Below are 14,609 nucleotides of genomic sequence, written 5' to 3'. Positions count from 1 at the left end.
AATGAGTAATTATCCATACAAAAGATGAAGAAAAAAAAATTTTCAAGCACAAGAACACCACAGAAAGGCCCTGAGAGCTTAATGCAGACAAGCATGTGGTAGAAGTTCAGGACAGCCAGAATGCAGTAAATGAAAGGGAATCAGGCCAGAGATGTGGTGGGGGAATACGGCAGCCTAACCAATCCAGCCATTACGGGTTTCTCAACCACAGCACTATTGACGGAGCAGAAGTCTTTTTTGTGGGTTGCTGACCTGTGTATTGTAGGATGTTCAGCAACACTTCTGGCCATTAGACGTAAGTAGCACATGCCCCCAGTTGTGGGAACCAAAATCATCTCCATATATTGCCAAATGTCCCAGCGGCAGCAAAATCACCTTCAGCAAAGAACCACCCAACTGCAGTAAGAAGTTAGAATTGTATTATAAATGTGAATCATGGAATCTGTGCCCTACATTGATTCATTTAATGATTTATTCAGTATATATTTATTGAGAATCTAATATGTGTCAGACACTGTGACTAAGTGCTAGAGACAAAAAGTGAACAAGACAAATCCCTGCCCTCATGGATCATATAATCTAATGCAGGAGCAAGTTTCTAAACAAATAACATAATTATCTAATTACATCTGTGATAAGTACTATGAAGAAAAAGTACATTTTTTCATTTGCACAGGCACAGTTGAAAATAAATGAAAAAATATTTAATCTATCAGCATCCCTTCATATACCAAAATCTTTGTCCAACATCTAACTTATGTTTAATGACATATTCTGTTGTGTTTCTTGATATATTTTACTTAAAAATAAATTTTTAAAAGTTTTAAAATCTTAGAAGATAGTATTTGGGTACTTTATATTAAATGATCCACACTGACTATGAAAATTTTATGAGAAGAGAATACAAGCCCTGAATATAGGATTTGATATTAAGGACCCAATGGGATGAAAATTCAACAATTTTCATAAATGAAAGAGGGTACACTGATGAATAGTCTGATGCTGATGAAACAAAGCAATGAAATAAAAGATGAGCTCAAAAACCTACAAACAGAGAACAATAAAAACGTGTGGACTGTTAACAGAAACGGTATATCCAAATGAATTAAGGGGATAAAATTCTCTGAGCCACATGGAGTTACTGGTTATTCACAAAGAGCATTTAAAGGGAGTCTCACAGGTCAGGGGCAACATATAATCATGAGAGATCATCACCACTTTCACCACCATCATCCTAACCATTCCTCATACGGCTATTTGAATGAAGTGCTAGGCTAAATGTAGTGCAAAGGGAGCTAAAAATTGTTGTTCCTGACCTCTAACTAAGGCAGGTTCTAATAAGCAAGAATATTGTTAGTGCTTTCATATGTCCAGCTTAACTTACACCTGAATTTTGCCATGAAGTCCTAGGACATAGGGTCTACACAACTAGTTGTTAACCTTTTGTACAAGATCATCTAGGAGGTCTCTAAGAGGCCATGATAAAAAATGAAAGCTTACAGACATATTGTGCATAACATCTGGTCTTTGGACATAGTGATCAGGATTTCTCTTAATAAGCAAACGTGTTTGCTTATTTATTCAGTGGTAAAAGCAAGCATTTCCATTTTTAAACGTTGGACAGAGAAGCTACCATTTACTTTAGAAAGCTATCTTTTGGTTATCGTGTGTCTAAATAAATGTCTGTTTACTGACTACTGACAGAGACATCTTTTTAGGAACGTTGCCAGTATGAAGATGACTACCCCAAACAAGTATTATCAGATAATTTACGGGATTTTGGTTATTATCAGCCATCTCAAGCCACACAATGCTTCATATTTTTGGAATGGAAAGATAACTGTTTTATAAATAATTGAATTTGATTGACAATATCAGGACATCTAGCTATATTAAAACAAAAAAAATAAATAAAACACATTAACTTTATAATTTACAAAAAACTTTATAATCTATTAAATTGTTTGTTATGGACTGAATTGTATTCCTCCAAAATTCATGTGTTGAAGCTCTAACGTCCAATGTAACTATATTTGGAGAAAGAGCCTTTGAAAAGGTAATTAAGGTTAAATGAGGTCATAAGGGTTCGGTCCTAATCCAATACAACTTGTGTCTTTATAAGAAGGGAAAGAGAGACCCGGGATGCTTGCACACAGAGAAAAGGCATTGTGAAGACACAGTGAGAAGGCAGCTATTTGCAAGCCAAGGAGAGAGGCCTCAGGAGAAGCCAAACCTTTCAGCCACTTTGATCTAGAACTTCCAGCCTCCAGAACTGTGAGCAAATAAATTTCTTTTATTTCAGCTACTCAGTCTGTGGTATTTGGTTATAGCAGCCTAGTAAACAAATACATTGCCCAACTTTAACAACATAATTCTAAATTAAGTTTGGCATTGGTATTTCTAACTTAGACATAAGTTAAATTATTTGTTCTAAGTCATAGAGCTAGTCAGAGGCTGAACTGGTGCTCAGAGATCATCTATACCATAAATAAGTAAAACATCTTATGGCCAACCAAAGGCAAGTCATTCTATCCATAATCCAAGAATACTTTACAATTTAATAACAGAGGAATGCTGGCACTTGTAAAAAAGTTACAATTTGACATAATTATTCAAAAAGAGAATTAGAAATACAAATAAGCCAGAAAAAAAAATCCTGAAGAAACAGAGATTTCTTTAGAATATTCCTTTTAATAGAGCTCTTTATAGGAATAATGTTGTTTATATTTAGTGTTATGTTTTCATTTTTAAAACCTCTTAGTTACAGCCTAAATATTAATTCTTATATTTTAAAGCTACTTTTAAAATCTAAGGCACTGCAGAATTTCAGAGGTCCTTCATGTAGATATGTTTATATATGTACACACGTGTCTTTTGATTAACCAAGACTTATATAACTTGTTAAGAAGCTGATGTTGTTGTAGTTACAAGGAAATAAAGAATATGACACTGAAATTCTTATTTACACTAATGATTAGAGATATCTCTATGGCACTTAGTAACCAAGGCTATTTAAATATGCGTTTCATTTCTTTTCTGAGCTCTTTTTTTTTTCTCAATGATAATTATTTTTCTTCTCATAATAGATGGTCTCATTATTACAATAGAAAAATACTAGAAAGTTGACACAAAGTTTAACCTTGGTGTTTTCAATTTATGTTAATACTTTAGAATCTAGTTACTGGATATTTCAAGTGATAGAAAAATTGATATGAATTTGAACACTTTCACATTCCACATTATACTACTCTTTTCAAAGCTATAACTTAGCTAAATCTTTGTTTTTAGGATAGTTAATGATGCCACTATTTTAAAACATCTAATTCTAATAGTAAATCTAATTCTAATAATAAATCTAAATAAATAATAATAATAAATCTATAGTTACTGACTTTGAGACAAACAAATGGAACGTACATTAGTAGAAATTTTCCTTTTTATTATACTCTGCTGTCAAAGAAAGTAAATTATTTAAAAGATAATAATTTATCTTTATATAAAAGATAATAATAAAGTTTCAACAGTGTGTTTGAAACACGTTTCTTGACTGTAAGGTGTTAAACGTTCTTTCCATGGTCCCATTAGCTCCCAGAGATTGTTTTAAGACATAAATCCTATATAGATAGTTCTAGAGAAACTAAGAACAGTTTCTCTACACCTGCAAGGTGATTCCAGTTTAGTGATGTGGCTGTAACTACTGAGAATAAATTCTTTCTCTTCACATTTCACTAGAAGACAGCAGCATATCCCTGGAGAAAAAAGAAGGCAAAAGTAGATTAATATATTTGCATACTTTGGATCTTCTAGATCCTCTCAATGGACTTGGTATAGGCTACATCTTTGTAATTAGAGTTTCAAATACTCTCTTTATTATTTGAATGAAGATATATATAGTCAATTGCATGAAATACCTGATCTATACAGTAACAACTGCCTATGAATAGGCTATGCTTCCTATACTCAGTATTGAGCAATTTTCTCTGTATTTATTTAAATATAAGCTGATGATACATTTTATGACCAAAGATGCTAGCTATTAAACAAAATCCATTTCCTTTTCTTCCCGGGCTCTCACCTAGACTATATTCCCCACATCCTTTGTGATTGTGTGTGGCCACATGACTTGAGTTCCAATCAATAGAATGTGAGTGGATGTGATATGTGTCACTTCAAAGCTTGACTCAGACACCTTTCTTACATCTATTCCATAATGTTATTTTTCCCTTCCAGTGTCCATAAAAAGGACTGTAGAAGCAATCTTAGAAGGCCATAGTTGAAGAAGACAAAACTTTCGTCAGCTAGTAGTCCTGAAAGAATGGAGAAGATATAGTCTCCTTCTCAGGCCTGACATATATGCAAAAAATAAAGCTTATTGAGTTCCACCCAATATATATTTTGGGGTCCATTTATTACTACATTTGTTTAGGCAACATTTGTAGGAATGTTTGCCATTCAGCAGAGAGTACAGTTTTTATTTACTGGCCACGTGAGAATCCAGTTTGGCGACATCTCTACTACTAAATCTTCACTAATAAATATTAATTGATGGTAGACTTGTGATCATTTCTCAATATATACAAATACCAAATCATTATGTTATACACTTGAAACTAATATATGTCAATTATATCCCAATAAAATTTTTTTAAAAAATTAGAAACAAAAAAATATTTATTGTCGGTTTTATGAGTTGGGAAAAAATAAAACACAAAAACAATGAAAATTACATCCTAGTTTTGCTCTCTCATGTCAGCAAGATAGCAGAGTAGGAAGGCACAGGCCTTCCTTCCACACAGGGACCCTGAGTTAACAACAATATACACACCAGAATACCTCTGTGAGAACTCTAGAGACCAGCTGAAAATCAATAGCACCTGAGCCATTATAAAACCAAGAAGGGATCCCAGTGAATGGAGTGGGAAAATTCACAGCATTTGCTATGCCCATTCATACCCCTCCCACTATGCAACATAGCATGGAACAACCAGGAGGAAACACCCTACACTGGAGCTCCTATCTCCAGATGAAAACAAGAATTCATGATGCATCCGATGTTCTGGTTAATCCAGGCACTGCACAAGAACCGATTTCTGTGTCACCTGACTCAGAGCATTGTCCTTATTGGATTCAGAGTGTGGAATATGCTGAAAACAGAGGTGAGCAGGATGCTATAGCTGCAGTTCTGCAGGCAGATGCTAGGGGGAGAAAGAGATCAGAAAAAGTTAGAGAGATTCTAGAACCTCCAGCTGGGCTACGTGGTGAAGGTTGTCCCCTGTACAAAGCTGCTATACAAAGCCTAGATTAGGTATTTTCTTTATATGTCCAAATCCCAGCAAAAAATTCTGCAAGATATACAAGGAAACATAACCAAATCAAAAGAATAAAATGTAATTTGAGACACCTCTTCTAAAGAAGCATAGAACTATGAACTGCTGACAAAGAATTTAAAACAACTTTCATAAAGATGCTAAATGAGCTAAAAAAAAAAATACAGATAGATAACTAAACAAAATCATGAAAACAGTGCATGAACAAAATGAGATATCAATAAAGAGACAGAAACTATAAAAGGAACAAACCAGAAATTCTGAGGCTGAAAAACACAATAACTGGTCTGAAAAATTAATTAGAGGTGTTCAATAGCAGACTTGATCAGGCAGAAGGGAATCAATGAACTTGAAGAAAGGTCATTTGAAATTAAGTCAGAGGATCAAAAAGAAAAAAGAATGAAGAAAAGCAAAGAAAGTCTACGGGACTTATGGGCAGCAATCAAACAGACCAATATATACCTTACGAGAATCCCAAAGGGAAAAGAAAAAGAAAGGGACATAGAGCTTATTGGAAGAATTAATGGCTGAAAACATCCCATATCTGAAGATATAATTGGACTTAAAAATTCAAGAAGACCAAAAGTCTCCATCTAGGCATAATCAAAGGGAGTCACATCAACTCACATTAGAATTAAATTGTCTAAAGTGAAAGAGAGAAATTCTTGAAAGTGGCAAGAGAAAACTGATTCAGCACATACAAAGGAGCTTCCATAAGATTTTCAGTAGATTTCTCAACAGAAAATTTGCAAGCTAAAGGGAATGAGTTGATATCCAAAGTGCTAGAAAAAAAATTGTCAACCAAAAATACTGTATCCAGCAAAACCATCCTTCAAAAAATAAAGGAGAAATTAAGTCTTTCTCAGATAAACAAGAGCTAAGGGAATTCATGACCACTAGAACTGCTCTACAAGATATACTAAACGGATTCCTTCAAATTAAAGTGAACCAATGATAGACAGCAATATGAAGCCGTACTAAAATATAAGGTTCTCTAGTAAAGGTAAACACATGGGCAAATATTCTAGCCTGCACTATTGTCATTTTGGTGCATAGAATTTAAATGACAAAAACATTTTAAAACCTTATAAATCTATGTCAAGGGTATATAATATATAAAGATATAATTTTTTACATTAATAACATAAGTGGGGAGGAGCTGTAAAGGAGTGAAGGTTTGGTCTGCAATTGAAGTTAAGTTGTTATTATATTAAAACAGAATGCTATAACTTTAAGATGTTTTATATAATTACAATGGTAACCACAAGGAAAATATCTATATTATATACACAAAAGGAAATGAGAAGCATATCACTACGAAAAATCAACAAAACACAAAGAAAGGCAGTAAGAGAGGAAATGGGAGACAAAAAAGCTACAAGGCATACAGAATACAATTAACAAAATGGCAGCAGTAAATCCCTCCCTATCAGTAATTACTTTAAATGTAAATCGGTTAAACTCAAAAACCAAAAAATACAGATTGGCTAAATAGACTTTTTAAAAAAAGGATCCACCTATATGCTGTGTACAAGAGATTCACTTTAGATCTGAGGACATATATACACTGAGAGTGAAAGGATGGAAAAAGATATTCCACGTGAATGGTAAACGAAAGAGAGCAGGAGTGACTATAGTAATATCACATAAAATAGACTTTAAATCAAAAACAGTTTACAAAAGACAAAGAAGAACATTATATAAGAGGGTCAATTCACTAGGATGCTATAACAATTATATTTATGCACCAAATCTCAGAGCCTTTAAATATGTGACACAAGTATTGATAAAATTGAAGGGAGAAATAGCAATACGATAATAGGATGATACTTCCATGCTTCACATTCAATAATGAACAAAACAATCAGAGAGAATACCAATAAGGAAACAGAGGACTTGAACAACAAGATAGAAAAATTGGAACTTACAGACATATAAAGAACACTCCACCCAACAAATGCAGAATATACATTCTTCTCAAGTTCACATGGAACATTTTTCAGTATAGACTATATGTTAGGCCACAAAATAAGTCAAGAAATTCAAAAAAATTGAAATCATACAAAATATCTTTTCCAACCACAATGGAATGAAATTAAATCAATAGCACAAAGAAAATGGAAAAACCCACAAATACGTATAAATTAAACAACACATTCTTAAACAATCAATGAATCAAAGAAGAAATCACAAGGGAAATTAGAAAATACCTTGAAACAAGTGAAAATGAAAACATAATATACCAAAATTTATGGAATGCAGTGTGGGCAGTGCTAAGAGGGAAGTTTATAGCTGTAAATATGTACATTAAGAAAGAGAAAAAGATCTCAAATCAACAACCTAACTTTATATGTCAAGAAATTAGAATAACAAGAAAAAACTAAATCCAAAGCTAGCAGAAGAAAGGAAATAAAGATTAGACCAGAGATAAAGAAAATAGATAGTAGAAAACAATAGAGCAAAATCAATGATTCTAAGAGTTGGTTTTCTGAAAAGATCAAAAAAATTGACACTCTTAAGTAGATTAACCAAAGATTAAAAAAAAAGAGAAGACTTAAATAACTAAAATCAGATATGAAAGAAGAAACATTACAACCAATGCCATAGAAATTAAAAGGATTAGAAGAGAATACTATGAATAATTATACTCCAATAAGTTGAATAACCTAGAAGAAATGGATAAATTCCTAGAAACATATAACCTATGAAGACTGATTATGAAGAAATAGAAAATATGAACAGACCAATAATGAGTAAGGAGATTGAACCTGTAATCAAAAACTTCCCAACAAAGAAAAAGCCCAGGACCAGATGTCTTCATTGGAGACTTCTGCCAAATATTTAGAGAATTAACACTAATCCTCCAAAAAATCCTTAAAAACATTGAAAAGGAAGGAACACTTCCAAGCTCATTTTATGAGGCCAGCATTACCATGATACCAAAGCCAGACAAAGACATTAGAAGAAAAGAAAATTACAGACTAATACCTCTAATGAATTTCATGCAAAAATCATCAATAAAATACTCGCAAATCAAATTCAACAGCACATTAAAAAAAGGATTATACACCATGACCAAGTGAAATTTATGCCTGGAATGAAAGGATGGTTCAACAGAAGAAAATCAATGAATGTCATGCACCATATTAATAGTTAGAAGGACAAAAACCACATGGTCTTCTCAGTTGATGGAGAAAAAGCATTTGACAGGATTCAGCACTCTTATATGACAAAAACACTACAAACGAGGAATAGAAGGAGACTACCTCAACATAATAAAGGCCATTTATGATAAGCCCACAGTGAACGTTATACTCAATGATAAAAAACTAAAAGTTTTCCCTCTAAGATCAGGAACAAAGCAAGGATGCCACTCTCACCACTCTTATTCAACATAGAATTACAAGTCTTAGCCAGAGCAATTAGGTAAGAAAAAGACAAAAATGGGAAAGGAATAAGCAAAATTATCTCTGTTTTCAGATGACATGATCTTATATTGAGAAAACGCTAAAGATTCTACAAAATTGTTAGAAGTAATAAACATATTCATCAAAGTTGCAGGATATAATATTGACACAAAAATCAGTTATGTTTCAGTAAATTAATAATGATTAATCCAAAAAAGAAATTAAGAAAACAATTCCATTTACAATAGCATCAAAAAGGAAAAAATATCAAGAATAAACCTAACTAAGGAGGCAAAAGATTTGTACACTGTAAACTACAAAAATACTGCTGAAAGAAAATTAAGAAGAGACAAATAACTGGAAAGATATCCAGTATTCATAGATTGGAAGACTTAATATTGCTAAGATGTTCTTACTTCCCAAAGTGATCTACAAATTCAATGCAATATCTATTAAAATCCCAATGGCATTTTTTGCAGAAACAGACAAAGTCATCCTAAAATTCGTATGGAATTTCAAGGGTCCCTGAATAGCCAAAACAATCTTGAAAAAAAAGAAAAAATTTGGAGGACTCACACTTTCAGATTTCAAAACATACCAGAAAGCTAAAGTAAAAACAACAATATAGTACTGGCATAAAGACAGACAAACAGACAAATGGAATAGAATAGAGACCCCAGAAATAAACCCTTGAATTTATGGTCAAATGATCTTTCACAAAGGTGCCAACGCCACTCAATGGGGAAAGGACAGGCTCTTCAACAAATAGTATTTGGAAAACTGGATATTCACATGGAAAATAATGAAGCAGGTTTCTTATCCTACACCACATAAAAAATTAACTCAAAATTGATTAAAAACCGAAATGTAAGACCTAAAACTGTAAAACACCCAGAAGAAAACATAAGGAAACATCTTCACGACGTTGGACTTGCAATGATTTCTTGAATATGACACCAAATACACAAGCAACAACTACAAAAATGAATAAATGAGACTACATTAAACTTAACAACTTTTGTGCATCAAAGAACACAATCAACAGAGTGAGAAAGCAATCTATGAAATGGAAGAACACGTTTGCAAATCATATCTGATAAGGGATTAATATCCACAATATATAAAGAATTCCTACAACTCAACAGCAAAAATAAATTAACCTCATTGAAAAACAGCCAAAGGACTTGAATAGACATTTCTCCAAAGATGGTATACAAATGACCAACAAGCATATCAAAAGATGCTAACATCACTAATCATAAGAGAAATGCAAATCAAAACCACAATGAGATATCACCTCATATCTATTAGGATGGCTACTATTAACACACACAAATAAAACAGACAATAACAAGTGTTGGCAAGGATGTGAAGACATAAGAACCCTTGTGCAGTGTTGATGGGATTGTAAAATGGTGTAATCACTAGGAAAAACAGTATGAAAGTTTCTTAAAAAATTAAAAATACAACTACCATATGAACGAGCAATCACACATATATCCAGAATAATTGAAAGCAGGGTCTCAAAGAGATATTCTTATACCCACGTTCATAGCAGTACTATTCACAACGGCCAAGACATGGAAACAATTCAAAGAGCCATGAATGGAAAAAAAATCTGGTGTATACACATAATAGAATATTATTCAGCCTTAAAATGGAAGGAATCCTGTCACATACTACAACATAGATGAATGTTGAGGACATTATGATAAGTGAAATAAGCCAGTCACAAAAAGACTTTTTGTAGGATTCCACTTATACGAGGTATTTAAAGTAGCCAAATTCATAGAAATGTAAAGTAGAATGGTGGTTATAAGGTCTGAGGGGAGAGGGGAAAGGGGAATTGTTGTTTAATGGGTATAATTTCAGATTTGCTAGATTAAAATGTTCTGGTGATCTGTTTCACAACAATGTGAATATACATAACAGTACTTAACTGTATATTTAAAAATGGCTAAGATGGTAAACTTTTTTTGCGTTTTTTTAACACATTAAAAAAATTAACATTCTACGTGGTATGTAGAGCCATAGTTTCCAAAATGTTTTTCTCTTTCACCTTTATATATATACACACAAATGTACATATACATGTATATCTATATGCACATACATATATGTATATTATATGTATATTCATAATTATATTCATATATTACTATGATTAGCTAATATCTCAAGGTATAGTATGCACATAGGATAAGGGTCATATTTAGTGCATATAAATCCACATTTTCAAAGGCATTCTTTGTCATTTTAATTTTCAAAATTTTGGCCATCTATCAGATCTAATTAGATCATCATTTTATTTATTTTGTAACGTGACTTACAAAGAATTCGTACTAAAATAAGTGTCAGCTGTGCCATTTCTTTGTCAGTTCTCCATGCTTATATGATTAATATTATTTCAATTTGAAATTTTCTTTGAAGGAATATTTTAAGCCATTTTTTCATTTTGTAAGGTGAATTTATTAAAACTAAATAATACGATCTATAAATCCACTCAAATGATCACATGTAAATTGCAATGGATAGCAATACAGTGAAAGTGAATGCAGTGTCAATCATGCCACATTGTAAAATTCCACTTTGTGCAGGATATCTCAGGTACTATCTGTGACAGATGACTGCTTGTCTGACCTAAGGACCTTTGAGGACACTAGGGTCAATCAATATATTAAACAGTGTTAAGGCTTAATTTGTTTCATATTTTTAGGTGGAAAATAAATATAAATAGATATTTTAATATTTCCTTCTTGTGCAAGTTTGGAGGTCATTTTTTTTTTTCTTTAATCTCAAACAGTCAAAGACATTTTTAGTCCAGGCTTATAGTTTCTTTAACAATATGGTACCTAAAAACAATGAGTAGGCTTCTTAGCTATTTGATTTCTTTCAGTTTCATATGTTAGTAACCACCCAAAGTTCTTTCCCAGATATCGTTCTCAAACCTGCTTTCTTTATTCACAAACCACCCCTCCCCCATTATGTCCTCTGCTTTCTCAACTTAATGTCTGAGACCTTGAAACCATCTGGAGCAGTTGGCATTGATGAGATGGTAGAATCCTTAATCTGACTTTGCTTCAAAGTTGAATCTTGGTTCAATGGATAAATCTCAGTGAGTGTTTACCTCTCAAAATCATTTTTAATCTGATCTCTTACTCTTTCAAGGCCAGAAACACCTTTGTGAACCCTGTCAAGCCCTTGATACCTGAACTCTCCTCCATCCCCTCAGTCTCTGCCTGAAATCACCCAATTCTTGCCTGAGCTTCTCTCTTGTGACACAGCAAAAGGCAGCTAAAAATAGCCAACATATCCTAACACGTTGGCTTTTTCCAACCACTTTCTACAGCTATAGGCTTGGATGTATGTGGTTTGCCTTCCAGGTACCACATGCGAAAGTTTTACCAAATGTTTTACAACTACATAACGTGAACCATAAGCTTCTCAGCCTCTGATATTAGTCTCTTTGCCATGCCATCTGTCTCCTAATTCCTAAATTAATGCCATGTATTAAGCAGAACTCCACTTTATTGTACCCATTTCTGTATTAGATAGAGTAATGCTAACTGCCATAACAAATGAACCCCACACCTTAGTAGCTAAATTCCATGGAAGTCTGTATCTTACACTATTTATAACAGGTGGTGGGGCAAGTTTAGGGAAGGGAAAATATCAGCTCCGTGCAATCACCAAGATATCCAGGCTCTTGCTATCCAGCAGTTCTAATTTTGGCATCCTCTCCACTCAGCTGACAGATTGGGAAGAAAGTGATTAATTACACATATTGTTTTACAGGCCCAACCCAACATAGGTACATGTTACTTTAACTCCCAAGCCATAGCCACATTAACTGCAAGGGACACTGAGGAAATGCAGCCTGAGTAACCAGAAGAAAAGGAAAACAATTTGGAAAACAATTAACAAATTTCTTCAACACATAGATTACTGAAATAGCTTCCTGACTGGTTCCCTCCTTTCACTTTGGCCTCCAAGAATTCTATTCTCAATTCAACAGCCAACAATTTCCTTTAAATATAAATCAGGAAATATAAATATAAATCAGTGAAAAACTTTTCACACAGTTTTTCAAAACTCCACAATAATGCGTCATTAATTTGTAGTAAAGACAAAGTCATTACAATGGCCTATAACGCCTGACGTGTTCTGGCCCAGGACATCACTGTCCTCCTCACCACCTATCTTCTCTCTCTCATCTACTCCTGCCATATTGGTCTCTTAAATATTCTTAAATGTCATCAAACAGGATGGGTGCAGCCCGGCCTTAGGATCTTTGCACTGGCTACCCCCTCTGCCTTGAAGACTCTTCCAAAAAACTGCATGACTAAGTTCATTATTTCATTTAATTTTTCTCAAATGTTGCCATCTCAATGGGACCTACGTCATCCAACTCCCACAGCTAATAACCCCTGCACTCTAGAATCCAATACACCTGCTGTGGCAATCATTAGTAGAGTGTACCAAATAGGTCTTGTTTTCCCGCTACAAGGCAATTGGCAATACTGTGCTTTGTGGTCGACCCTATTATGAGTTGATGGGACCGATGATGAGCTCTTGCCAATGACCTGGGAGTGGAAACAAGGTATGGTTCTTCCTGGCCAGAGTGATTTAACTGCCTGGCTGGGACTCTCTGGGCTCTCTTTTCCTATGTCACGGCAACGGCATGATTTAAACCATGGCACTTTTAGCCTTTCTAACTTATAGACTTTATTTGTTAAATTTACTATTCACTGTCTATTTTCCACAACAAACTATTAGTTTAAGTGGCAGCAATCTTTACCTGTTTAATTCATTACTACATCCAAAGTTCTCAAATAATGTCTGTTATATAATAGGTATTCACTAAATATTTATTAAATTGATGAATGAATAAAATGAAGAATAATGAAGAAATCAATAAAAAGAAGGGACACAGAGTGGGCAAGAAAAGGCTCCAAGGAACAGGTGGTGACAATAAAAAAGTAAAGCATAAAAAGTAAGTATAGGGGCCAGCCTGGTGTGATAGCAGTTAAGTTCGCATGCTCTGCTTCAGTGGCCCGGGGTTCGCAGGTTCGGATCCCAGGCACGGACCGACACATTGCTTATCAAGCCATTCTGTGGTGGTGTCCCATATAAAGTAGAGGACGATGGGCAGGGATATTAGCCCAGGGCCAATCTTCCTTAGCAAAAAGAGGAGGATTGGCAACAGATGTTAGCTCAGGGCTAATCTTCCTCACCAAAAAAAAAAAAAAGTAAGTCTAAATACTGAATTATCACACACACTGATAGATAAGTATATACAAATGTATTTTATAAAGAACAATGGAAATAAATACATTCATATGCTTAACCTTGTTCATTTTTGTGTGTAAACATTTGTATATTTTTCTTTTACTACTTCTCTAATTTTACAAAATTCTAAATGATTAATACATCTGTACAAGCTAAGGGGTTGATATTTAAAGAGTCTCCAAGTATAAAGTATCCTCTTCTTCCTTTCAGTAAAGAGATTCCTCTAGTTTTAGTTGGATACCTACATACACTATTTCTCAGTTCCTATTATAGTTTGATTTATCCATGTGCCTAAATTTGGGTCAATGGGATATGAATAGAAGCAATAGAGGAAGTTCCAGATCATCTCCTTAAAGAAGCTTGTCCAGGGCTCTCTGTATCCTTCCCAATCACTGAACGAGAAATGCCAAACACTGGGGCAGCTGGTTGAAGTTGCCATAGCTGCTCTGCCATCACTGCTCAATCACCCTCTGGACTGTGATATGAAAGATAAATCAATTTCTAACTTATTTTACTCACTATATTTTACAGTCTCTTTATTATAATGACTTAGCTATTACGCTAAAAACCACTAAATCCAAGTAGG

General features: G+C 33.8%; 1 long non-coding RNA gene across 1 annotated transcript in view; it reads right to left on the bottom strand.

Moving 5' to 3' along the window:
- Positions 1 to 3,428: 3,428 nt before the first annotated feature.
- LOC131410247 (uncharacterized) overlaps positions 3,429 to 14,609 on the bottom strand; it is a 136,290-nt gene continuing 125,109 nt past the window's right edge. The window contains exon 3 of the long non-coding RNA XR_009221198.1: positions 3,429 to 3,749. This is a non-coding gene — a long non-coding RNA (uncharacterized LOC131410247). The remainder of the gene's footprint in view (positions 3,750 to 14,609) is intronic.

The sequence above is a fragment of the Diceros bicornis genome, chromosome 9 (genome assembly GCF_020826845.1).
Source record: "Diceros bicornis minor isolate mBicDic1 chromosome 9, mDicBic1.mat.cur, whole genome shotgun sequence".
Classification (NCBI taxonomy): Eukaryota; Metazoa; Chordata; class Mammalia; order Perissodactyla; family Rhinocerotidae; genus Diceros; species Diceros bicornis.
The sequence above is the reverse complement of the archived record's forward strand: the minus strand, read 5'-3'. Positions and strand labels throughout refer to the sequence as shown.